The sequence below is a fragment of the Erpetoichthys calabaricus genome, chromosome 2 (genome assembly GCF_900747795.2).
Source record: "Erpetoichthys calabaricus chromosome 2, fErpCal1.3, whole genome shotgun sequence".
NCBI lineage: Eukaryota > Metazoa > Chordata > Cladistia > Polypteriformes > Polypteridae > Erpetoichthys > Erpetoichthys calabaricus.
Window position 1 is genome coordinate 253,977,650 of NC_041395.2, and position 27,638 is coordinate 254,005,287.

At 37.6% G+C, this 27,638-nt stretch overlaps 1 protein-coding gene and 1 long non-coding RNA gene across 5 annotated transcripts in view; one reads left to right on the forward strand and one right to left on the reverse strand.

Moving 5' to 3' along the window:
- LOC114646957 (uncharacterized) overlaps window positions 1-13,005 on the reverse strand; it is a 28,895-nt gene extending 15,890 nt beyond the window's left edge. Inside the window, exons 1-2 of the long non-coding RNA XR_003715447.2 lie at window positions 12,888-13,005; window positions 4,322-4,405 (exon numbers count right to left, since the gene is read on the reverse strand). This is a non-coding gene — a long non-coding RNA (uncharacterized LOC114646957). The remainder of the gene's footprint in view (window positions 1-4,321; window positions 4,406-12,887) is intronic.
- Window positions 11,614-27,638, forward strand: part of rhobtb1 (Rho related BTB domain containing 1) — a 68,849-nt gene continuing 52,824 nt past the window's right edge. Inside the window, exons 1-3 of one of the 4 annotated variants that reach the window (XM_051922834.1) lie at window positions 11,615-11,845; window positions 13,297-13,386; window positions 18,101-18,199. The gene's annotated coding sequence lies outside the window, so the exon portion shown is untranslated. Of the gene's footprint in view, window positions 11,846-13,296; window positions 13,387-13,666; window positions 13,722-18,100; window positions 18,200-27,638 lie in introns of those variants that run through there. The other 3 variants (XM_028795387.2, XM_028795388.2, XM_028795389.2) reach the window with 3 other exon arrangements.

Genomic DNA, 27,638 nt, shown 5'->3' on the forward strand with positions numbered 1-27,638 from the left:
CTATGTCTTAATCGTGTTCGCAGTGTTTCTGAGGTCATTATGGTGCTGAAAGATGAAGCTTTTGCCAGTTAAGTTCTCTCTAAGGTACATCATAATGAATCAAAATCTGTGTACATCTCCCAGCCATCATCATTCCAATAATTCTGACCAGATTCCCCACACCACTGGCCCAAATGCATGTCCAGACACCACTCTGCGTCACTGAAGGCTACAGACAGGCATCAATGTACTTCTCACCAACTCATTTTCTGACATACTGGCATCTTTGAGAACCAAACATTTCAAATTTAGACTCATTGCACTAATAAGACTTTCTCCCAGTGGTTATCACTCTTTGCTTTATAGTCTTTCATTTACTGCCGTCTGTTCAGCTTTCTGTTCTTCAGCAAGAATTTATTCTTAGCTGTAACACTCCACAATAGTTATGTAGTTGAGGAGAAGTACTTTGTCAGATGCTAAGCAAGCAACTTAACTGGATCCAATATAGACTGATTTTTGTGTTTTCCACTGTGTTTTCTGTCTTTAGCTTGACCAGTTTCTTCATAACAGCTTAAACACTACATCTCGAAAAGCCAGTTTAGTGTGCTATTGTACGCCGACAGCAGCCATGATACTTGTCTGTCAAAGTATGTTGGCTCAGCCATTTTAAACCTCTGCTTGAGGCAACCTAGCATTTGTGTTCACCATGGAATACAAACATTAAGCTGATCAACTGTACAACTTGCAATCCTATCCAGTCACCTCATTCGTGGGAATCAAGTGTGCTATTGGTGGAATTAAAACAAAAATATATGGAATGAAATTAATTTGGGAATTAAACCTATGTTATTCTACCCATCTCAAAAAGTATTACCAAACTTTTCAAAAACACAGTTATTGTCACTTTTTAATGTATTTATTCTAATATTATACAGTGGTATGAGTCATACAAAGAAATAAAGTAATCCCAGGTAATCAGCATTAAAAATAATTCTCTTTGGCTTCTTAAGAATATATATATATATTTATATATATATATATATATGCCTGTGTGTGTGTGTGTGTGTGTACAGTACATCTGTATATATGTGTGCCATGTATGTGTGAGATTTTTTTTCTTCACTGGGGTATACTGTATAGATTTTAAAAGCTAATAGATTGATAGATTGTCTATTTTTCCTAAAGTAAATGCACTGGAATGCAGACCTACTGGAACACACCCAAGGCGCATCAGCTAACCGAAAAACAGTTTATGAAAGACACAATTGTTCAAAGAATCTCTTACTGGCATATTACGTAATGAAATCAAGCTGCCTAACCTCCCAAATACTCATTTACGTAAGGTATATTTACTTGAAAGGGATGGATCTTTGATCCCGAGTACTAAAACAAAGCGGGTGGTCGACGGGACCCTAAAGTTTATAAATGCTTTTAGGATTGTACCGTGCTACTTATGTGAAGGTAACATAGCTGAACTAAGTAGTCGCCTAGGACGGCAAATTCAAACGCTGCCTGCATTTACTGTACTTACAATAAAAAAAAATCAAGTGCCAAGGTTTAAAAGCTGGACACTAATGAGGTCGATGACGCGTCGTCTTAGCCGCTATGGCTACACAGTAAAAAGTGAAACAGAGCCTCGTCGCGTCGTCCTTGTCTCGCAGGCACCTGCACGACCTCTGTTCACACTGTGCATTCCATACCATTCCTAAACCTGAGAGAAGGCGTGCGCGTCTACACGTTCTCCTTGAGGTGTTCTTGTTTGCTGCGACGATGACTCACGCTAATCGCGTACATGAGTGACAGGATAGGTTAGATACCTAGCGTAGAGCACAGCTAGTACACCAAAACAATCTGCGGCGAACTCCAGAGGCAGGCATGTTAAATGATCGCTTTAACGCCGATCCGCAGACGGATGCTTACAGCGTACATTCCCTAATAAGTTAAACGGAAGCATTGGGCTGGGTCGCAATGCACAGCGGAACATGCTGGCAAGCACGTGCTACTAATCCTTGTTTCATTTGTGCCAGAAAATCACCCTTCGTCATAGCAGCGTGTATGACACTGTCATGATTAAGTGCGTGAAATTGCTGTTTTAATATCTGAGTATAATTTTTAAGACATTCTGACCGTAACCTGTTGAGCTTGCTTCAGTTATGCTGCTGCAATGAATGAATTTTCAGAAACATGGATCATTGATGCAAAACCATAGCCTAATTTAATTATGGCAATAAAACTTTTGGCCATTTTAAATTGGATATGGAACTCACATCAACCTATAATCTTTGCGAGACGCCAAAATCTAGTCCTAGGCAGATCACCAAATCATGACAGTATACACTGGGAATCCCACCCATACATATTCTTACCAGTCGAAATAAAGTCTTCCTGACTTTCAGGGCTACCGGGTTAGGAGGATTCCTGCCATTTTCGGGGAAAATCATAAACCTGGGAAGGAAATAGTGGAATAAAAATATAACATGGGGGCATTTCTTAAAGATAAGGGGGATTTTGTTTAAATATGAATGACCTTCCTGAGGAAATACTGTAACTTTCCATATACCTTCTACATCTTCTTCACACCTAAGTCCACAAAATGCAAGCATCATCCAGCAATAACCAACATACTGCCCACTCATTTTGAAACTTGTGTATAATTCTTAGCCCGCTCTAGTCAGAAGTTTTCCTGTTACTTTTTTTTACTTTATTAACAAGATTCAGAGTTCAATCTAAATGCAAAAGGGCTGGTATTAGCTTGCAGAGTTCTATTATGTTAAACACTTAGTTCCACAAAACAAGAATCATATATTTGCAGTATTGCATACTGTATTTTCCATCCATCCATTATCCAACCCGCTATATCCTAACTACAGGGTCACGGGGCTCTGCTGGAGCCAATCCCAGCCAACACAGGGCGCAAGGCAAGAAACAAACCCCGGGCAGGGCGCCAGCCCACCGCAGGGCAGACACACACACACACAAGCATGCACTAGGGACAATTTAGAATCGCCAGTGCACCTAACCTGCATGTCTTTGGACTGTGGGAGGAAAACAGAGTACCTGGAGGAAACCCACACAGACACGGGGAGAACATGCAAACTCCACGCAGGGAGGACCCGTGCCACCCCATACTGTATTTTACTTGTTGTATATCAATTACCATATGTAATGACTCCCAATTCCCAAAGCATTAAGCTACAGGCAGGGATTCAACAGTAAATGGATTACAGAACTAGAGGTTTTTAATTTTTTTCTTTGTGTGATCAAAATTACAGATCCAGAGTTTATAGGTGGTGTATATATTATTTAAATGATTACTTTTGTTATTTATTTATTATTTTGGCTTGTGATGAAACTGTGATTTCATATTAGATTTTAACTATCTTGAGTTATTCCATTTTAAAATGAGCACATAATTGTTCACAATGGTGTTTATAGATTCATATGTAGTAAGTTCATTAAACTTTAATAGTATTAAAGAATACTGAGATTTTTCATTGCATGATTGTTTATCAAAAGTCAAATATTTGTACCTGTTTTGAATAGCAAAATGATTTTTCATTGGAATAATTTAAAATATTTCACTTTAATTTACTTGTACAAGTAGCATGACCTGTCTTTACAAGAGAACAGTGTTCTGTTTTTTGAATAGAGCATTTATTAAGCTTGTAAATTACTAAACAGCACTCATGACATTTGGTTTTTCAGAAATGGGAGAAATTCTCAAAATGGGATAACTTGCTAATGGGCGATTTTGACTGTAGTACCTGGCAACCCTGCTGACATGAATATTTTTGTGATGTAAAAGTAAAACCAAGAAGTGGTTCTCATTGTTTTAATTTGGGTATTTGATGGGATCTTGTTGAGGGAAACAATAAAAACAGTTTAAAATATATAGTGAATCACAGATAAGAATTTTAAAAGTATGTACACATAACGTTTTCAAATCCACTTAATCCAATTCAAGTTCATTTAAGTGAGCGGAACCTATCGTAGCAGCACAGGACATGAGGCAGGAATGAGCCCTGGGTAAAGTGCCTGTCCATCAAGGGCAAATTTGGATCTGCCAGGTAACCTCACACGTACATGTTTATTGATGTGGGTGGAAAACTACAGTCTGTGAAATATACCAAACAAACAGTGATTGGGTACAGGATTCAAACACAGGACACTGAATCCAGCTAGTGATACTGTGTGACCATGACCAAGTCACTTGACCTGCCTGTGCCAAAACTGGATAGCCACAAAAGAAATGTAACCAATGGTATCACAAATGTTGTAAGAATCAGCCAAATGAGTAATTTTAATGTACATGTAAATCAATCTGAGAGATGGTGATACTTACCACTGTGCCCTGTGTGTTCTTCAAACCTACAGATTCCTTTAAGTCAGGGTAACCTGTGAGTTAGCTGTTGTCTGTATCTTCATTCTGTTGACAAGACAGACGGTATTCAGACTTGGTTAACCACTGATAAATAAAGCAGAAATACAATGCGTAGTTGAGCTGCTGCAGTATGGTTTACACTGTATGCATCATCAGCAAGCATGGGCATGTGTAACAGCTAAGTAACTTAGTGTGTTTCATCATCGTTTTTATTCTGATGACTATTCATTAGAAAAAGTACAAATAAGCATGTTTAGCTTATTGAATTTACCTGTTTGGCACCCAAACTTGAATAGTAACTGTAGTGAATCTGCACATTAATGTAAAAGAAACTGGGTGAACTGCCACTGAGATATGAGACATGTGGTATCCTTCCTGGAACCTGCTGGCTATCCTAACTGGAACAGTGCCAAATATGATTAAGACAGTTTCTCAATTTATATTTTATGTAACCGAACTAGTTCTGCATTGTGTTGAACAGTGATCACAGGGGAGTTTTTGCTGTAAAAGTAACATTAATAATAAAATAAAACACAGTTTATACTATTTTTGGCTAAATCCCTGACATATGGATGTAATTATTAATGTTAGTTCAAGTCTCATAGTATTTGATCATGTGCAGAAAACAAAAAGTGGACATTACATAAATAAATAATGAACATACTTTAATAAAAAGCTCCTTTATTTGTAACTTGGTAATGTGCACCGTGTATTTACTGTCAGCCCTAGGAGACTGTTTTCCACATAAATAAACACATATAGGTTGACAGTTTATACGTTTCACCTTCATAAAATTTTCTGCATTTTTGTACATTGGCAAAAACATTATCTTTAAAGGGAATGTAACTTATAGAGTCTAATCTAAAATAGCATAGCTAATATGTACTGTTTTCTAATATGAAAATATAAAAGGTAACAGTGGTAAAAGTGTTCATTCGTCTCATCACTGTTCATCTGATATTCTGAATTTTGTAATGTCTGAAAATAATTAAAATCCAGCCTAGTCAGGAGCTAAGAACACACAAATTGTAACAAGGATAAAAAATTTACAGTTTGCTAAATACAACTCGTAATATATTTTTGGTGTGTTTTTATATTAGGATAATTCAGCTTTATTTTAAGTGAATAAAATGTGTGGCCAGAGCTCACAAAGGAAAACTGACCTTGTCTGTATTGTGTGATCAAGTATTCTGTAACCGGAACAGTTAGCCAGAAAGGTTATGGCAACCATTTTCTAGGATACAAAGGGTTTTCTTCTGCTGGAATTCAGCCCACACAAGTCAACCATGACTGAAGAAACCTATGCTTCCACAATTAAGTCATTATATGAGGCCATCTAACAGAAACATCGTGAGAAACTGTGAACAGGCATGTTGCTGCTTCACAACCATATGTCCAACTCACAAATCCTAAAAATCAGGGAAGTGTGGCCTCATAGAGCTTAACCATCCACTGTATAGTCAAGACCTTGTACAAAGTGATTATTTTCTGTTTTGAAATCTACTGAAACTCCTACATGGATGGGAATAACCTGATGATAATGACTTCAAGGAAGTGGTAACAGGTTGGCTGGAGGATCAAGATGAATCCTTCTATTCTAAAGGAATTAAATCACTGGAGGCAAAGTGGACCAAATGTATTGGTGTCTTGGGGGATTGCATTGAAAAGTAATGAAGTGACTTGTGCATGAAGGAAAAAAAATGCCTTGTCGGGTTAGTGACAATTTTTCAGCATTGGCCAGTGACAGCATTCTAGTTCTAGTAATAATGAAGCATATAAAGTTGATGATTTTGCATGACGGTAAACTTTGACACTACTTTTGAATGTGTCTGCTGTAACAGGAGCTTTGGGCAACTTTCAAAGCTGCCATTCACTAATCTCCAGGGTGAACAGCAGATTTATTTGTTACAAATGATGCTTTACAGGATGAACTTCAGTCTGTTCATGGGGGCAACATATTAGCTGTAATTGTTTCATTTCATTTAGGACAGTCTGCTGGATTTCTTTGAACTTATTGTATACAGTATAATAATGCAAAGTCTGACATTGAAATGTTTCAGCTTACCAGTAAGGTGTTTGCATTTTATTGACAACAGTTTGCTTGTTACTTTGCATAATAGTGAGAAATCATTTTTGAAAATAAATTAACTCTCTACACCTGGCATATCTCAGCAGAATGCTGTTGCTGAGAAACCACAAAGTTTGGAAAGGTTTTCTGTAAATAAAGAAATACAAACCGGACCTTGTAGAATTACTCAGTTGGCTGTATCTCTACTGAATAATAGATTAAATTTATTGTTAGCTTGAAAAAAGTGCCCAGACTCTTCAAACTAGTGAAAATGTAAACTTGCTAATGAGTTTTTTTTTTTTTTTCATTTTTTAACTTTTTGAACCTTTTTGTTTTTTTTTGCTTTCATGTTTTCTTAGTTTTACCATAACACCCAAAAATACCCGAAATTATGAAAATAATAGGTGCCAGAATAATGGTTTTAAATATCTTTTCTTCTCTTTCTTTCAAAATAGATGAAGGAAGGAACTCACTTTTTTTTTTATATTTGACATGGCATACTGCGCTTTGATGCCTATCAAGTATAATTGTAAGCTTTTGTATTGCATACTCTGCCTCTCTATCACTTGCAATGTCAGTTGTTGTTTAAATATTTTTTGTGGCTGTCAATACACCCATTATATACTCTTGCACTATGTGTTGTTCTTGTGTAATGCAAAAAAGTTTTGACATTTTTTAGTAGTTTTTCCGTGGTTCTGTTTAGAACATCTACGTAGGGTCCGAATAATGGTTCAAGCCTATGGATTCTCTCCCATATAAGTCTGCCACCTGGTATTACTTCGCTGAATTTGTTTTGTTTACTGACATTTAGCAATGATTGATGAGTGTTAATATAACAATCTGTGTTTGTTCAGGCTGGTAAGGTATATCTGTCCATGAGAATAAAGTGTCATCCAACATAAAGTGCAGAATGCTGGGTTGAGAACTGAGCAATGAGTGGATATTAACTAGGTGATTATTGAAGGGTATACATGTAAATCAAGTTTAATAGTTTAAGCATTTCCATTACTAATTTGTCCCCCAGTGCCTTTCGTGAACACTTCTTTCACGATTAAACACAAGAGTAATGCGGATGCCTGTTCATGCACCAGTTTTAAAATTGTCATCATAAACCAGGGGTAGGCAATGTTGGTCCTGGTGAGCCGCAGTGGCTACAGGTTTTCATTCCAACCCAATTGCTTAATTAGAAACCTTAACAAGCGAGACCACTAAAATGAAGCATCAAAATGTCACTTAAGCAATATGAGCTTCATCAGCAATAATTGAGTTCTCGTTAAGGAACTGGGTTGGAACAAAAACCTGCACATACTGCGGCTCTCCAGGACCGACATTGCCCACCCCTGTCATAAACCATAGGCAACATGGTGGTGCAGTGTTTAGTACTACTGTATCTAAACATCTAGTATCGTGGGCTGAATCTTCCACCGGATTGCTATCTGTGCAGTCTTAATAATTCCCTTTTCTATTGCCAGGGTTTTCTCATAGTTATATGGCTTTCTTACAGATTTGTGAATTATGTCATATGGTGCTATTAAATTGGCCCAGTATTGGTGTGGATATGAGCAGGCTCGGATGAACTAGTGCAGTGTTTTTTCAACCAGTGCACTATGGCACTGTGGTGCACCGTGACTGCTACCCAGGTGTGCCTTGGAAATAATAGTGTAGCGCACCTATGTCTGAACATGACAGAGACAAGCCCCTAAAGTGGTTGAGACCTGTCTGAGGAGGACAGGACTCTCTGGAGATGCTGGCATAAAAGCAGCTCCACTTTTGCTATTTTGCAGACACAGCACTTAGAGCACTTTGGACTTGTCTCCTGGCTGCTAGAGTTCACCTGCTTGGATGTGTGGTACCAGTGAGTCTCAGGCAGAGAGGGGCGGGCAAAGGGACAAAACAGCTGGGAGACACCATCAAAGTGCTCATTAAGTGCGTCTGTGAACACTGATCTTGGAGCTGTTTTTTTATTGGCTTCTCTGGTAGTACTGCCCCTTTGGACAGTTGAGCATGTGTATGAGATGTAATGTATTTGTGGTTAGCAGAACAATGGTGTGCCTTGGGATGTCTTTGGTTACAAAAAGTGTACCACCATTGAAAAAAAGTTGTAAAACACTGAACTGGAGGCCTGTCCAGTGTTGGTTCCTGCCTTCTGCCAACTGCTGATGGATAAAGCTTCAGAGCTCCTGTCCTTGAACTAAACTAAACAGATTTGACAATGTTATCATGTGACACCATGTCTATTAGACTGTATGTTTCTCTAGTACGTCTCCTCGCTTTACTTATTGACTGCCTGTTACCATCCCATTATCATTTTAATCTTTATTCAGTTTACTTGCCGGATGAGTTCCAGTTCCACCCATAGGCAAGTACCCCCCTTCTCTCCATTGGTACAGAAGGTGAACTGACTCTAACACCATAGCATCTTCTGGATGGCAACTCTGAAAACGCAGCAGCACATTCTGTGACACTGACCTAGACAACTTTGCATTGTGCATTAGTTTGGGAAGCTTAAGTGACAAGTTAGTTTAGTTCTGCCAGACTTTACCTTTAAACTTTCTATAAGGAAATTCTTCAGACCAGATGTTTTATTTCCTTTTCTCCTTTGCCATCTGATGTTAAACAAATCTTATTGGCTTGGGTTTAATCATAACTCATTTAGTATTTTCCTGCTCATTTGTTTACTCATGATTTCATTATGCTATGCAGTTGGCAGCTGTGGTAATCTGAGTCAAATTTCTGTAAAGGGTACTATATAACAATTAATTAAAATTTGAAAATCTGCCAAAAACTTAAAGAATGTTTTCCATCCAGCTACACATTTTCTTTGCCAACTGTTTTGCCCTGTTGTTATAGATCACTGGGGGGAAACAGCAACCAAACCTAGATAGGGTATTTGCCCATTATTGGCCACACTCATGCACATGCATTCACCCAATTATCCGATTATTGGTCATACTCATGCACATACATACACCCAATCATTATGAGCCAAATTAGAGACACCAGATACCAAAATGTTTACTTGTTTGGGATTTAGGGCCACACAGCCATGAGGAGAACTTGTGTACTGTACATAGGCAGTGGTCATAAAGAAGATCTTAAAGAGAATACACTTTGAGGTCCCTTTACCATGTTATGCTAAAAACTGCTTCATGTTTGGGTAACAAGTCAAGTTTGCCAAGCCTCCTTAATTTATATTTATACAAGTCCATGAAGGCTTCTCAGCTGAAGGCTGAGAATTCAACACTCCTGCTTTTCACTCTAATTAGAAAGATATACTGTAAGTGAAAATTTACCAACTCATCTATTCAATTTTAGTTCTTGCTTTTTGAAGTCAGGGATTTTAAAAGGTGACAACCTAAAAAAATGTTTGTTCTAAACTTGGTTCAGCTACAGTGTATATTTACCTTTTATTTGTATTTAAAAGACAAAATGTGAACAATACTCAGATTTTGCACTTTCATGTCTTAATGGAATATTTTTGTCTAAGTGTAACACATATCAATTTAAATGATTATGGGAGAAAACAAAAAAATGAATGGTACTCAGCAAAAATACAATATGTACTGAAGCTACATCTCATAAAAGAAAAAATAAATCAAAGCATTGACATCTGAACAAAATAAATAGATGTCCTTCCTTTGACATGAGATTCCTTCATGCCTTCTATAAGAAATTTGCAAGTTTTATGTATACATATTTTAAAATTTCCTTATAAACGTAATGTTCTTTTTGACCTAATGTTTTGTGTTTTTAGCCTTGTAGTTATTTAGATTTAAATTTAAATTTTAAATTTTGTTTAACTTTACTTAAAAATTCACTGAAGTGGGGCTTTTTTGTATTTCACTGTTCAAGCTGTTCAGATGTTTTGTCAGGAAGCTTGATTAGGCAGCCTTAAATTTCAGCTCCTAAGTGTTAAAATCAAACAAACCCATGTGCTTAAAATTTGGTGAATGAACATCTGTCCCCTCTTTGCAAGCCTCAGCCTACATTTATTAGGCTGCCGCTGTTAACCTTATTAACATACTAAGCACTACTTTAGGTCTGTTTATTAAGCCTCCTGAGAAAGTAGCTGTCAAACTGTCCTGCACTCTTCTTTTCCATGGATAAAAAGATGTTTACAGTTTGTTCCTTTGAGTCCTAATGTTCTGGTTCCCTTGGAGATCTTAGGAAAGATTAATTATAATTGTACAATACTTGAGGCTACATTTATTCAGTCTGTTTCTCCCCTGAACATGTGAATCATTTGCCTTTGGGTTAACATTTATGAAGGTGTTGGATTTACAATAGGATTGCATTGTTGTGACATTAAACATGTCATGGTAATTGTCATAATAACTTTTCAAAATGTGTTTATCCTAATGTTAAATGAAACTATATGAAAAGACAACCGATACCCTGAGATTGCCCTATGACCCTAAACTGGATAAACAGGTTAGAAAATGAATGGACAGATAAACTGAGGCTACAGTGGGTCACAATTATTTTATCACAACAACAATCATTACATTTGAATATTTTACAATAATTAAACCATACTAATACTCAAGATAATATTTTGAAGTTGTAATTTCCTTTCACTGTGCTAAGCTTCGTTCTGGTATGGAGTGTTTTCTGTGTGGAGTATGTATATGATTTAAGGATGACCTGATTCTTGTCTAAATACTGGCCAGGTGATTTTGTGGCTGTGTTTGACTGTGATTACTAATGGGGCACAGTGCCCAGCAAATAATAGGCTGGTATCTTGTACAAGGCATTACATTCATTGCTGCCAAAATTAGTTCCAGCACACTGAGATTTTTTACCATAATGAATAGGTAATGAAAATGAATAAATGAATCACCTGATTTTGTTAGTGCTTAACATTCTTTTAAGGTATATATTTTCAGTTTGATTTGTCCTTTTCCCACTTTCTTTTATTTCCCTGCTTTGTATGCAGAGTGTTCAAAGCTTGCATTCCTAATATTTGATAACCAATACTGAAAACAAGATTAGTAACTTATGGGAGTAATTAAATTCTTGAAGCTTCTGTTTTGTCATTTGAGCTCCTGAAGTATTGCTTAGCCAGTCTGCCTTGCCAATAAATTAGTGCATGTTTGCACTTTGGTGCATGTGTGAAAGAAAACAGTGAGCCAAAAAAAGCCCTCAGGAGGAATTTGCAGCTAACCTGCTCAATCTGTTTAAAGTCACATGAGCTAAGGCACACCTCAGAAGCAGCCGTACAAAATCAACCCTGCTGATCCTTCTGACTCAGAGACAGTATACACATGGACCTGTGCTGATCGACTCTTTCACAAAAACAAGTTGCACTATTGCAGCTTTTAGCTACAAAACTATATAACAGTGGGAAGAACTCATTGTGTTTAATTTATGGAAGCAAGCACTGCTCTTTGAAGAATTTCAAGCTGCTTTCAATTCAGGTAGGAATATATTCTTTTTTTACGCCGATGGCTGTTTTTTTGTTTTTTCTTTTACACTGTTTTCTTTAAAGACGCATTCCATTTATAGAAGGGACAGATTTCATTCATTACCTTTGTATTCTTGGAGGACCTTTTATTCCAATGATTTTTTTCCCTTACAAATATCATACAACATGTTTATACTCTTTGGCTTGGCTCTCGGCTTTAGTATGTCATGATTCTCATTGTATTTATCAATTATATGTACAATTCTAAGGCTTCATTACACAGATAAAATAAGTTCTAACATATACAGTAAATGAACCATGCTTTGTTAGTAAGCATAAGGCACTTGCATCTTTGCTTTTAAGGAAGTTAAATGTGTTTTGTCAACAGTGCATTAAAAGTTAAAAAGCTCTGTTTTTATGGAAGACAAGATTTTAGTCAATGCTGTCTGTGTCAACATATGTCTAAACTGCAGGGGCACCCTAGCAAATCTTAGAAAAAACTGCCCTTTTCTGCAGTGACGCCAAATTGAGAATGATGAATTATAAAAGTAATTATAACCTCAATCTTTATGGTACTAATGTTATTACAATGTTACTTTTAAAATGATTTCTAGAGACATATACTACTTTACTTAATTTTGTTACTATTTAAATTCTTTGTACATTTTGCAATACCTTGGAAATGTCTCAACACTGAATCAAATAAATTTTAGCTATATGTAATTGATTTCACACATATATGATATATATTGCAATGTCTCCAAATATTGAAACAGTCTTTCCCAGTAAAGGATAGACTGGCTGTGACTTTAAATATTGTGGAGAATATTGTCATAAAAATTCATGTTACTAAATACAAAAATGTCCACATTTTAGGTAGATAGATAGTACATATTTAAGCAGTTTACTTAAAAAGCTTCCTGTAGTTATATAAGTGTTTCAGATAGCTCATATGATATAAGGCTACATCTATAGAAGATGCATATATGTTTAACATTATAATTTAGCACAGAAACTGAGATATTGCATATCTGTTGAAAAAGCTACATACTCACCAAAGTTACATCACAAGCCACATTCAAATAAGAACAGCAGAAGGTATGGTCAGAATAGTCTGCATAGTAACATGTTTTAAGTAAGATCTTGATAGACCTGAGCACCATTTGCTTATCTTCTCTATGTACATAGAGCCTTACTCGAGGTTAAAGCACATCAGATCAGTACACAAACATGTATGAAATGTTTACACTGAGGTGGCTCACTCTGAGCCTCTGCGCCAATCAGATTTAACTTACTGCCTAGGTTTGATCACAGAGAACTAAATAAACAACTGACCCAACAGTGTGACAAGTTTCTTTAAAAAAAACTGCAATTTGCTAGAAATCAAACTTATTGATAGAGATGTCTTGATAAATGAAAGTGTAATAAAGAAAACCGTCTGGTGACAAAACCTTTTATTTGTAGATGGTGATATGAGGGAAGACTAAGTCCAAAGGGCACCTTTTGAAATCACAAGCATTTGGGGAAAGGAATCAATGAAAGAGTCTTAGCATGGTGTTTTGAGTATTTTACACAAAATGCAGTTTTAGAGACAATAGTCATTTAAATTAAATTCTGTGGGGGAATCTTGAGGAAATAAAATATTTAGTTACATTTTACTGTTAGGATGCAGACAACAGTCAACAAAAATTACATTTCTGTTTTAAGTGAGAAAAGTAACATAACCTGCATTCCTTGGTATATTTTAAATTTCAGGGAAAACACAATTAATTCATTAATCAAACTTAATTCTATGCTGGATATTTTACAATGATCACAAGGAATGTTCATTAACAAAATAGCTCTAAAATATCCATCTATCCATGGTGTAACTTGACATCAAAAGTCAAGTAAGGAAAAAAAACCTGACCAGTCAGCCCACCATACAGTAAAACTACCCATGCTTTGTGACTAATTTTGTTAAAGGGTACAACCACAAAATTCAGATTTTTTTTTAGATTTAAATTTGTTTTATGATAAAAAGCATTCATGTAAATAAGTGCATTAAGAAATATAAAATTTAGGCTTTTGAAAATAATATTTTAAAAAATTACATCTGTAAAGACTTATTTTACACCCTAAAAAGTGCTACACTAAATTGAATATTGACATTTGAGTGTAAAGAAAACTCTGAGGCTCCCAGTATATGCTGCACTTCTTTAATATTAAACATTAGTTTCTCAAATGATTATCTAAAGTCGGCAGAATTCCTGGATAAATCAATCACATGCAAAGTCTTGAAAACAAATACCAAGGAGTACATGTCCAGGCTTGTGTGACAGCCGATAATTTTAGAAGCCCACCTTCTAATGATTTAGAAGCCAATGTACTTTCTTTGTTTGGTTTTGTGGCGCTGATTTCTAGAGACCTACACTGTTAGGCCTTCCACTTTTAAGGCATGCAGAAACAAAGGTATAAGTTCACCCGCATTTGTAAAGGCCATTTTTTGATTATATCTGATTTTAACTCAAAATTTTTGACCTTTCAAAAACTGCTATAGTGAATTGCTGTTTATATCTATCTGATTTTCTGTCCATCAAAAACCTTGTCCTGGCATTTAGGTTTTCATTCTGGAAGGCCTGCCAGTCAAAAAAGATATTTGGTTTCTTACCTGATCCTTATACATTTTGCATGTTGAATTGTTTCCTTGAGTTATATATATATATATATATTTACATATATATTTAGGCAGGCAGTTGACTTGAAACACAACTTCCAGGTAGACCAGGTAGCGGGTACCCAAGACTGTGTACAGACTGATGCCTACCAATATCTAACAGCCAAAACAAGATATGCTACAGACTTTTGTAGGCAGGGATATACAGGGCTAGGTTCTACCTAACACTACCATCCAAATTTTTATCCAGCACATGAGTCACCCTTCATGGAGTATCATTCTGCCCACTTAGAAATGACAGTTTTCCCGAACTCCTATTTTTAATGGCATTTATTAGGGTTTAACAACATATCTATCTATCTATCTATCTATCTATCTATCTATCTATCTATCTATCTATCTATCTATCTATCTATCTATCTATTATATATATATTGTCACAACTTTTCAGAGGTAGTTCCAGGCCAATCACAGGTAATATCCCCTTCTCTGACCTGCATTTTGTCATCATTCCAGTTTTTAGCAATCTTTTCTAGGTTTGTTATCCTCTTGTTACTACAGGTATGCCAACATTTCTGAATCCCAATTGCTAAATAATATTCCAGGTACCATTCTTAGCTTCCTGGTTGCTACTTAGTTTGTATCAAGGTCTCACAAGTTTCATGTGGATCTCTCTATTGCTACCTGAGGGTTTGGTAGACTTAGCCTGCCTATCTTCCATCCATCCATCCATCCATCGTCCAACCCGCTGAATCCGAACACAGGGTCACGGGGGTCTGCTGGAGCCAATCCCAGCCAACACAGGGCACAAGGCAGGAACCAATCCCGGGCAGGGTGCCAACCCACCGCAGGACACACACAAACACACCCACACACCAAGCACACATTAGGGCCAATTTAGAATCGCCAATCCACCTAACCTGCATGTCTTTGGACTGTGGGAGGAAACCGGAGCGCCCGGAGGAAACCCACGCAGACACGGGGAGAACATGCAAACTCCACGCAGGGAGGACCCGGGAAGCGAACCCAGGTCCCCAGGTCTCCCAACTGCGAGGCAGCAGCGCTACCCACTGCGCCATGCCTATCTTCCATCTCCCAAAATATTTCTCTTACTTTAAGACTACAGAGTGATTGTTCTTCATCTAATATACTACCTGTACTTTTTCAAATATGTCACCAGTGGCAGCACATTAGTCACTTTATAAAATTAGAAGTCTAAGTGAAATTAAGTTACATGCAGTGCTCTAATACAATCTTATAATGGCACTGGAGTAAAACTTGTGCTGTACTCTTGTGCATATGATAATACTACTATTACATAACAGGAAATTTCAACAGTCATTCTTTGGATTTTTTTAGATATCAGACAAAGAAAACAGTCTTTTAAAAACTATATTAATACATTAAATGGATTAGAAAATTGCAAAGTATGGGATAGCCAATGAAAGCAGTACGAACAAATACCAATAAGCCATAATCAGTACTTCTCTGCATTTGCCTTAAGTGATGTTATAGCTCACAGACATTATGTATGCTTATTACATTTTTCAGAACACTCTTTGAAAAAAAAGTTCAATTTTCTCAGATTCTGCATACTTCTGCATTTATTTGTATACATAACTGATCAAAATCTCACTCTTAATTTTGATACACATAACAAGAATTACAACCCCAATTCCAGAAACATTGGGACACCATGTAAAATGTAAATAAAAACAGAATGCAATAATTTGCAAATCTCATAAACCCATATTTTATTCACAACAGAACATAGAAAACAGTTGACATTTAGAAAATGTACCATTTTAAGAAAACAATAAGGTCACTTAGAATTTGATGCAATACGTCTCAAAAAAAGTTGGGACAGGGCCATGTTTACCAAGCATCCTTTTTTTTTTTAACAACAGTCCGTAAATGTCTGGGAACCGAGGAGACCAGTTGCTGGACGTTTGGGAGAAGAATGTTGTCCCATTCTTGTCTGATACAGGATCCTAGCTGCTCAACAAGCCTTGGGTCTTCTTTGTCATATTTTTCATTTCATGATTTGCAAAATGTTTTCAATTGGCAAAAGTCCTGGACTGCAGGTAGGCCAGTTCAATATGCACCCCCATACCATCAGAGAGGGCTTTGAACTAAGCACTGATAACAAGCTGCACAGTCTCCCTCCTCTTTAGTCAACAGAACAGTTTTCCACTTTGCCTCAGTCCATTTCAAATGAGCTTTTTCCCAGAGAAGACAGTGGCGTTTCTGGATCATGTTCACATATGGCTTCTTCTATGTATGACAGAGCTTTAACCTGCATTTATGGATGGCAGAGTAAACTATTCACAGACAAAGATTTCTGAAAGTGTTCCTGAGCCCATGGAGTAATTTTCATGACAGAATCATGCCTGTTTTAAATGCAGTGCCAACCGAGGGCCTGAACATCATGGGCCTCCAATTTTGATATTCAGCCTAATATGTTGTGCACACATATTTCTCCAGATTCTCTGAATCTTTTGATGATTATTATGTACTATAGATAATGATATATTCAAAGTCTCTGCAATTTTACACTGAAGAACATTATTCTGAAATTTATCTACAATTTGTAGATGCAGTTTTTTGTAGATTGTTGAACCTCTGCCTATCTTTAATTCTGAGAGACTTTACCTTTCTAAGATGCTCTTTTTATACCCAATCATGTAACCGACCTGTTGCCACTTAACTGAATTAGTTGCAAAATGTTCATCCAGCTGTTTCTTTTTAGTACCACTAACTTTTTCAGTCTTTTGTTGCCCCATCTCAACTTTCTGAGACATGTTGCTGCCAGCGAATTCAAAATATTTTTCATGAAATAATAAAATGTCTCACTTTCAACATTTGATGTGTTTTCTATGTTCTACTGTGAATAAAATATTAGTTTATGAGATTTGCAAATCATTACATTCTGTTTTTATTTACATTTCACACAGTGTCCCAACTTTTTGGAATTGGGGTTGAGCTTTTTAAACAATAAATGGAATAAATTCAGATTAAATGGCCTTACCTTTCAGTTTCACTAATTTTTACAAGCATGTATAGCCCAGTACCTGCAGTTTTTTGAATAAATGATTTTAACATCCATCTATCCAGTTTTCTGTATTCACTTTGTTCAATTCAGAGTCAGTTGGGGTCATTAGAGCCTTTCTCTGCAGTATCAGACACAAGTGAGGAAGGACCCTTGGAGGGAGGAAAGGGGTATTTTTACATAATATAACATTATCAAAGCCTTTTAGTTTATTTTAGGTCCACAAGGGATTCAGCTTAGCCTGGCAGCATTTTCATCAGGGCAGGAATCAAATATATAAATTATACAGTATAAATATATATTTGTACATAAATATAAATTAGGAAGCGTGCATGACGGAGAAAAAGAATATAGCTTTCAATAGCTTAATTTTCCTTTATCCTTTAAAAGTGAGCACTAGATAGTTGTTTGCTCATAAAATCCTTAATAACTGATTTTAAATTTTAAAAAGACTATTGCTTTAAGACAAAGGAAAACAATGCTTCATCATGGCTTTTTCTGAATCATGTCACTAGTAAGAGTGCGCATGTTATTTCAACATTTTTATTGTGCCCTTTGTTTAGGTCACTCATGGGGAAGAAAAAATGAGTTTTGAAATAGAACTCCAATAACTGTTCATGAAAGATGATAAAATGAAATCATCATTTTTTTACTTTTGTCTGGTAAGTGCTGAATTTCTTAAATAGCTATTTCTACAGTTTATATGAATATACTTTAAATATATATACAAAATCTAGAAGAAAAAGACAGCATACTTATATATAAACATTAAAATACAAGCATGTTCTGTTGTTGATTACAACTAAGTAAGTACTGCAATTTGGTAGTAACCTACAGTATGGCAATACTTATTTTACCATTTTCCAGATACTCGTCAGAACAGCACTACCTCATTGTATCTTTATTTCTGTTTTCCTCATCTTGGTATTTACAGAACCTTTTCGTTGTCATGAGTCTGTTCATTTTTATCACCTCTTCAAACGTTAGAGATTTCTTAAAATGTAATTTACGTATTGTTTGCAGTATATTTTTCCATTTTTTTAACAAGGGACCTTTTAACCTGTCATCTGACAGCATCTTTATCTGGCTGCCCCCATTTCAAATCACCAATCTTGTACAAAACTACAGAATGATGTAATTTAATTACTTTGATTATTGGTGCCAACTTTTGAGAGTAATTGCGGGGGTGCTCATTTTATAGATGTTCTTCCATAACATCCTACATAAATATAACATCCATATAATAAAGCCTTCTGCATGCTTTCTCCCCAATTTTTATGCCTATTTCATTGCAGTAACCAGCACATGGTTCACCTTTGCAATATTTTTCCCTGAATTTCTATTTTCTGTATGATTATTTGGGTCTGTCTTTATTGTTTATCATATTCTTATTAAGTAAAAGTAATCAGTAATTCACAAAGGAATTTTTTAATGACTATTTTCAGTAATCATACTAATCAATTCAGTGGAGCACAATACCTGTGGGATGGCCCATGAGTGATGTCATAAGCATTGACACATTTCAGGACTGATTCAGGTTGCAGGTTAGGTGGACTTGTGACCACCATGCAACAGACTGGTGCCCTATTCAGGGATTGTTTCTACGTTGTGCCCTATGCATGCTGAGATAAAATCCAGCACACCCCCATGTCCCTTGTCTGGATTAAGTGGGTTAGAAATGGCATGGTATATACTTCCAACAGAAAAGAAAAATTTGAGTATTGGAAATGAAAAACTGCTAATATTTATGCATTTTTGTTTGATTAGTTTAACTTTATGTATCACGTGAAATTAGATAAAGCTCAAATTCTATTTTACATTAAATTAATGCAGATTTTCCAAACAAATCATTATCTGTGACAGTGAGACTTGCCACAATCATTAGAAAAATTATACTCCCTAGCCTTCAGGTCACCAAAAGTATAATGCTGAGTGTGGATTATACAGATACTTTATTGATCCCAAAAGTAAATTGTTTCAGGAGCCTATACAATTTTTATAAACTGTACATAAACCCTAACCAGAATATAATATACTTTTGTATATTTCATAATGAAACTATCAAACCAAACTTTATCACATAATGCTGAACAAGACAAGCTCATTAAACATATTTTGATTTAAATTCTCAGTTCATAGGTTTTTAAGTAAACCTAATTTAAAGCATTCTACTCTATTTGTGTGCATGTCACTTACTTTGCAAATCTTGGCTAATTTTTCAACTAATTACTTAATAAAAATAATGATGTCATGTTCCACTGTTACAGTTATTACTTTTGATAGATCATTAAAGTAACTACTTTACTTCTAACTTCTCAGATTTCTCTGTGATATCCTTTATTAGTGCTGCATGCAGTTAATTCAAGAATAAATGCCATTATTAGAAATGTAAGATGTGTGACCTGCACATTATTTAAGGACTTTATTTTTTATACTTCTTACAGACATTTTTGGTATTGTGGATTTTCATCATGGGCAGTAATGTGATGCAGTGGTTAATGTTGCTATAATACACCTGAAGATAAGTTCATATCTAATGGCACGTGATGCTGATCTCTGTTTTGTGAGAATGCTTACTATGCAGCTAAGGTGGAAATTATGTTATATTCAGCACAAGTGAATCTGAAAAATAACAGTATTTTCTGAGTTCCAATGCAGTATGTTAGGAGAGTTGATCTCATTGAATGATTTGTAGAATTCCTGGACTGAATTTAACTTATCCATTAAAGGTTATACCACACTAGATACTGACTAGTACAAACTGCAGGTTCCTAAACTGCCATTTCTTAAGTCATGGGAGTAATTTCTGAGACCTAATTTCATCAAAATCAGAAAACCTGCTGCAAAATATTTCATGAACCTCTGTGAGCCATTTATTACACCTTTTTATTTTACTAGCCAACCCGCGGCATAGCATACGCCGCATAATTATGTATTGATGGGTGAACACTTCCTGAAAGACACAGTTGTCCAAATGGGGTTGGTTTTGAGGATACGACTGTAGGTGAATGAAAAGATGTTACTCTGGAGAGGGCAACATACAATACAGCGTTTTACACGCTGCATACAGCAGTTCACATCGAAGCATAGACACTGCTAAGACCATGGGATACCCCTCGCAAACTGTTTTACACGCTGCATACAGCGATTCACATCCGCGACAAACATGCCTCTTCTTAGATGGTCCTGTCGCGTCCACCCTCGTTCTCAAAGCATATACACCGCCTGGTCATGTGCCCGCTCGCAAGAGCAACTCACGTAGACCCGCCCACCAACTCTAAGACCATGGCGTGTAAAACAGTTTGCGATGGTGGACGCGGTCGTGCGTCATAACCGAAAAGAATGCAGTGGAACCTCGGTTCACGACCATAATTCGTTCCAAAACTCTGGTCTTAAACCAATTTGGTCGTGAACCGAAGCAATTTCTCCCATAGGATTGTATGGAAATACAATTAATCCGTTCCGGACCATACAAACTGTATGTAAATATATATTTTTGTAAGTTTTTAAGCACAAATATAGTTAATTAAACCATAGAATGCACTGCGTAATAGTAAACTAAATGTAAAAACATGGGCGGCATGGTGGCGCAGTGGGTAGCGCTGCTGCCTCGCAGTTGGGAGACCTGGGGACCCGGGTTCGCTTCCCGGGTTCTCCCCGTGTCTGCGTGGGTTTCCTCCGGGTACTCCGGTTTCCTCCCACAGTCCAAAGACATGCAGGTTAGGTGGATTGGTGATTCTAAATTGGCCCTAGTGTGTGCTTGGTGTGTTTGTGTGTGTCCTGTGGTGGGTTGGCACCCTGCCCGGGATTGGTTCCTGCCTTGTGCCCTGTGTTGGCTGGGATTGGCTCCAGCAGACCCCCGTGACCCTGTGTTCGGATTCAGCGGGTTGGAAAATGGATGGATGGATGGATGTAAAAACATTGAATAACACTGAGAAAACCTTGAACAACAGAGAAAACTAACACTGCAATAGTTTGCGCTATAGCAACAAAAAATGAACATTTGAAAAAATCCATAATTTAATAAACCACCAAGAAAAGTAACATTTCAAAAATACACACTACGAACCGATCGCTGTAAACAGAAGTGAAAACAAAATCAAGCCCAGTGCATTCTTTAACTGCCTTCCTACCTTATGAGTCCAGCCCTCTCTCTCTCTCTGGCCCTGCCTGTGTGTGTGCGGCTCTGTCTCTCTCACTGCCTGTGTGTGTGCCTCTGTCTCTCTCTCGTGCTGCCTGTGTGTGTGCGCGGCTCTCTCTCTGGCACTGCCTGTGTGTGTGCGCGGCTCTCTCTCTCTGGCGCTGCCTGTGTGTGTGCGTCTGTCTCTCTCTGGCGCTGCCTGTGTGTGTGCGTCTGTCTCTCTCTCTCTCACGCTGCCTGTGTGTGTACCTCTGTCTCTCTCTCTCTCACTGCCTGTGTGTGTGCCTCTGTCTCTCTCTCGTGCTGCCTGTGTGTGTGCGCGGCTCTCTCTCTCTGGCACTGCCTGTGTGTGTGTGCGGCTCTCTCTCTCTGGCGCTGCCTGTGTGTGTGCGTCTGTCTCTCTCTCTCTCACGCTGCCTGTGTGTGTACCTCTGTCTCTCTCTGGCGCTGCCTGTGTGTGTGCGCGGCTCTCTCTCTCGCTGCCTCTGTGTGTGTGTGTGCGCATCTGTCTCTCTCTGGCGCTGCCTGTGTGTGCCTCTGTCTCTCTCTGGCGCTGCCTGTGTGTGTGCGCGGCTCTCTCTCGCGCTGCCTGTGTGTGTGCCTCTGTCTTTCTCTGGCGCTGCCTGTGTGTGTGCGCGGCTCTCTCTCTCGGGCTGCCTGTGTGCCTCTGTCTCTCTCTGGCGCTGCCTGTGTGTGTGCCTCTGTCTTTCTCTGGCGCTGCCTGTGTGTGTGCGCGGCTCTCTCTCGCGCTGCCTCTGTGTGATCCGAGGTTCCACTGAGGTTGACTAATGAAAAGTCAATGTGGCTCAGAGGTGCATGTGGAATCGAGCAGAGATGAACGTGAATGACGCCTGGTGTTGTGAGTTGCTACGTCCGAGTTGGTGGCCGTGGCTCTGTGAGTTGTCGTCGTATCCAATGGTCTTAGAGTTGGTGGGCGTGACTGTCTTGCGTGCTTTCCATGGGTGGCTACTTGTCGTGCGTGCTTTCCATGGGTGGCTACTTGTCGGCGGCTTAGTGAATTATATATATAGATTGTAGAACACCTTCACTGTTCCCCCAAACAAGTAGTCATCTGCTTTATAAAATAAAAAATAAAAAAAGTTCTGAATGCATTCACATTTTAGTACTGTTCAAACAAATTGATGCTGTTCCCATTCAGTTTGACATTAAGTTTGTTCATGTATATGAAAATGTTCACAGCGAGTGGAAAATCCTACTGCCAGTCTTTATTTCTTATCTATGGGAAGTTAGTACATTCTTCTAAGTTTTCCAAGTTTTTTTTCCTTACATACACCTAAGGTTTTTTTTAATCATGAAAATGATCAAAATAGTCATTAATAAGGGTATCAGTTTTTCAACCTTATCATACTTTCCCCTTTTTGCTGAATGTGCAGATTCCAAGACAGTGTCCCAGGAAATGGAACCTATCAAGGCAGCAATGGGTGCAAGGAACTTAAGATAGAAGGGGTACCAGTTCATCACACACCAGATGACACATCCACATACACTGAGCCAATTTAGACTTAGCAATCACCTTAACATTGTACATCTTTGCAATGATGGAAAAAATGTGAAGAGACCACTCGTTGACCATGTGTCCCTTATATATAGGCATCCTCAGTATTCTTTGGGTGGAAACCTCTTAAACAATTTCTCAAAAATTACATTTTAGCTGATAAACAATCAGGTACATTATTTCACATATACTAGTTGTAGGAATAAAGAATAAGGTGGCTGAAGCTGTTGAATGACATCTTTGCTTCTAATTATAAAGTAATTGCTATTATCACTGAAAACTCACCCCACTCTACAGCAGATTAAAAACATGAATTTATGATAACCCTCAATCACTATTTTTGCAGCATATAAAAGCTCACAGATTATTTCATACCTCTGCAATTTAAGGACTCAGAAAGTGATATTCAAAAAAAAACAAAACTTTTTTCAGGTATAAAATATAACCCTGGGTGTTGCACATTGGAATTTGTTAAACAGTACATTTATGCTAGCAGATATCAATTGAAAATTATCTGCAGATTGTGTGTTTATGATTTAAACTAACAGCTACAGAATGTTCTATGGAACAAAAGGACAGGCAAAGTTCATTTTATAACCAGTAGTGAACAGTTATTGAAGTCAAAGGAAAAGGGGAAGAATATGACCTGAAATTAAACATTAGAATCGCTGTAATTCTAATAAAAACAAGGTAACATTGCCAGACATAATGCATTACCATACCAGGTCTGCAAAGTACAAGTATTACTGAGTAATATTTTATTGGTTGGTTACTTCTAAGAAATCTATTTAATGTAGATTTTACTTAGTGCCTGTCTGGTATGTTAGAGAGCTGAGTATGTGTTCAGAATGCAGAAGTGACTTACAGGAATTTTAATTGCCTTTTGTGATTCACATTCTTTGCTATCCATCACATACTGCACTGTCACAGTTATACAATATATCTCAATAAATTGAAATGTAAAAATGTAAGAGGAAGGATTTTTTCTCTCTTACTCTAAATCTATTTCAACTCTGTACACAAAGACTGCAGTTTGGGACTTTTTCTACATGTATAAATAATAAGTATGTTGCGCCAGCATTTTTAGAAATCATGAAAATAATGATTTAAATGAAACGTATGAAAGACCAATGGGGATTTATTTTTCTCCCTGAATGCAGGGTAGGTACAAGGAGGTCCTGATAAAGCAGTTTTGGGGTGACACTGAACCTCCCAACACAAAACTATACCATAATCTGCCACTTAGGCTTGGATTTAGACTCAGTTCCTCCTGCATCGGGCGGAACATTGCGCACCAAGCGATCGCCATCGAACCTGCCTCAGCTTTGTCCCACACCAAGTTAACTGCACGAAGGTCTTCGAGAAACGTGTGCCACCATGTTTGCCTCGTTTGCCCTTGCTTCCATTTCTCATGCACTGACATTACCATGGACACTTTTGGTAGGCATTCTGGGGGCATGCAGAGAATGTGGCCCGCAAGCTTAAACTGGTATTGAGTGACAATATCAGCTACAGGGCGAGTGGCAGTTTGCCACTTAATATACCAGTGGGGGCTGGGAGATCTTGTGGCCTCAGAACCCCTTCAGATTTTGCTTTTTTTTTTTTCTCCACCCTCTGTTTTTCTTTGTTTTTTCTGTCCTCCTGGCTATCGGAACTTACTTTATTTTTGTTATTTAGTATTGCCTAATCTTATTTTTATATTTTCTTTCTTCATCTTGTAAAGAACTTTAAGCTACATCATTTGTATGAAAACATGCTATATAAATAAATGTTGTTCTTCTTCTTGTTCATTTCTGACATGGTCACGGAATAAGATGTAAAGGATCCGTCGGGGGCACTGTTGTTGGAATACGTTCAGGCATTTGGCAATGGTTGCAGTCACCTTCCATGTTTCACTGGTATAGATAGCAGTAGGAATTACAATTTAACTCAGAAGGTGAATTTTAGATAGTAGGGTGATGCTGTTGGATTTCCAGACTGGCCCCAAGTGGCACATAACAGTCATAGCCTGTCCAATTCGACATTGGGTGCCTTGGTTGAACCTACCGCCTGTCACCACAATGCTACCAAGGAAGGTGAAGTGATCCACTTCCTCTAGGCACTGTTGACCGATGCAGATGGCTGTGCTGACGTTAGGAGTACACATAGAATCTTGCAATTTTTTTGGCATTTTATTCAGTTTATTAAAAGCAAATAACATTCCATACAGGCAAGTCAAATTTTACAGAACTACGTTCAAGTCAAATCAACCCCCACCCTGAAAAAGAGAGCTAGGCCAATAAAGTAAAACTTTAATCATAGGAAAAATAAGTAAATAAATAATAATAAAATAAGATAAAAAACGGAAGAGAATCTGCTTATTCAATTTAAATGTTTATTCTAAAATGTCATTTTAGAATCTCACTTTTCAGCGCACTGATTTGCAACCCAACTTTTGCCATCTCATGCTCCAATGTCACTATGTACCCACGGAGCACTTGTTGAGTGACTCTGAGCAAGGCAACATCGTTGGCAAAGTCCAAGTCTGCAAGCCACAGCCCATCTCATTGCAGGAGGCCAAAGTCACCACGAGCAACATAGCATCGCATGGTGAAGTCCATGGCCTGGAGAAAGAGTAATGGCGATAGCATACACCCTTGGTGCATGCCTGTATTGATCTGGAAGCCTAACACTAGAATTACCAGAGCCTACGAAAAAGATCCGGCCCACCTTAAATCCGTTCGCACATCTCCCTCAGCATCTTTTTGTCATTTACTACTAAAATATGAAAAAGTTTCTGTTTTAACAATGTGTTTACACAGATTATTGTAGAAACGGAACACACATGAAATGCATATGTTCCAAATAACGATCTATTATTTCCACTCTGAAACTCCAGCACTTCACTCCCAAATAATCAATCAAGGCATGAGCTGGGAGAACTCTGTGCACGTTCTGCGTCGATGGGGGATGGAACAGCAGGCTGCTTGCTGCTTGTCTTAATCGGCACATTTACAGGACAAAAGACGCTGAGGGAGAGGTGCGAATGGATTTAAGGTGGGCCGGATCTACGAGTTTTTTCGTAGGCTCTGGTAACTCTAGTGTTAACTGATGGTAGATATTCTAGAAGATGTCAACAAATTGTTGAGGGATGCCATACGAGCGTGCAATCTTCCACAGTGTTCCTCGATGGATACTATCAAAAGCCTTATTAATGTCAATAAAATTGATTGACACTTGTTTCTGCAGCTTGAAACTTTGTTCAGTAATTGTCCACACAACAAAAATCTGCTTCAAACAGAGTCATCCACTATGGAATCCGGCTTGTTCTTCACGGAGCCAGCCAATCGCCAGAGAAGAACTGCACTGAAGACCTTCCCAGTAACAATTAGGAGCGTTATCCCGCTACAGTTGTTGCAGGCTGCCAGGTTTCCCTTTTTCCGTAACTTGACAATGACTCCTTGCCTCCAGTCTTGAGCGACAACTGATTTCTCCCAGTAGGTGTTCAGTATGGCAATCACTGCGTCAACAAGGGCTTGATTGCTGTATTTCTGCATCTCCGGTGATATCTTGTCAAGGCCTGGAGCTTTGCCATTCTTATGCGCCACAATTGCCACCATAGTCTCAGCCAGAGTAATTGGGCCAGTGTCCACCAGCAGGTCCTCTTCTGTGTCGAGCACATCTTCTGGAAATGTCAATATTGGTTCTGGTTGGTTCAGAGTTTCCTTGAAGTGTTCGTCCCAACGTTTTTATTGTTCCTCGGTGGTCAGGATCAGGCGTCCATCCTTGTCTTTGATAGGGGCTCCCTCTTGATGGCCCTGTCTGCTCTTGTATGATTCAGTAAAGAGTCTTAGGGTCATTGCGGTCATCTGATTGTTTTGGTTCTTGACCCTTTTTCTTAAATCATGCTCGCCTGTCACGTCTACAGCTTCTTTTAAATATACGGTCCTGCCACATACCATATAAAAAATTCTAAATAAAAACACATAAGGACCAATGAAAATAATAAATAAAATAATTTTACATTAAATTATTCACCACTTTTTGCCAGTAGTACTTGGAAATGAATAAAGAATTATTGGTTAGAATATTTCATTCATAGATATTAATCCAGTGAAATCATGTAAATTTTTACATTTAGTGGATTTTTTTTTTTTTTTTTTATTAATTTTATTGTAATCATTCCATACAAATAGATCAATTTATAACAAAAAAAAAAAGAAAAATTGAAAACAAATCAAACCCCACCCCTGAGAAGGAGAGCTTAGCCAAAGGAGAATTGCTTAGGGCTTTTTAATAAGGCAACAATAAACAAAAGAAAGGTAGAAATATATATAGGTATATAAAAAAAGGAAAAGGAAAATAAATGCGGTAATAATTATTTCTCTTATTCTAAAATAATATTGTTTAGATCCTGCCAGGTTTTGAAAAAGTTCTGTACAGATCCTCTAACTGAGAATTAGAT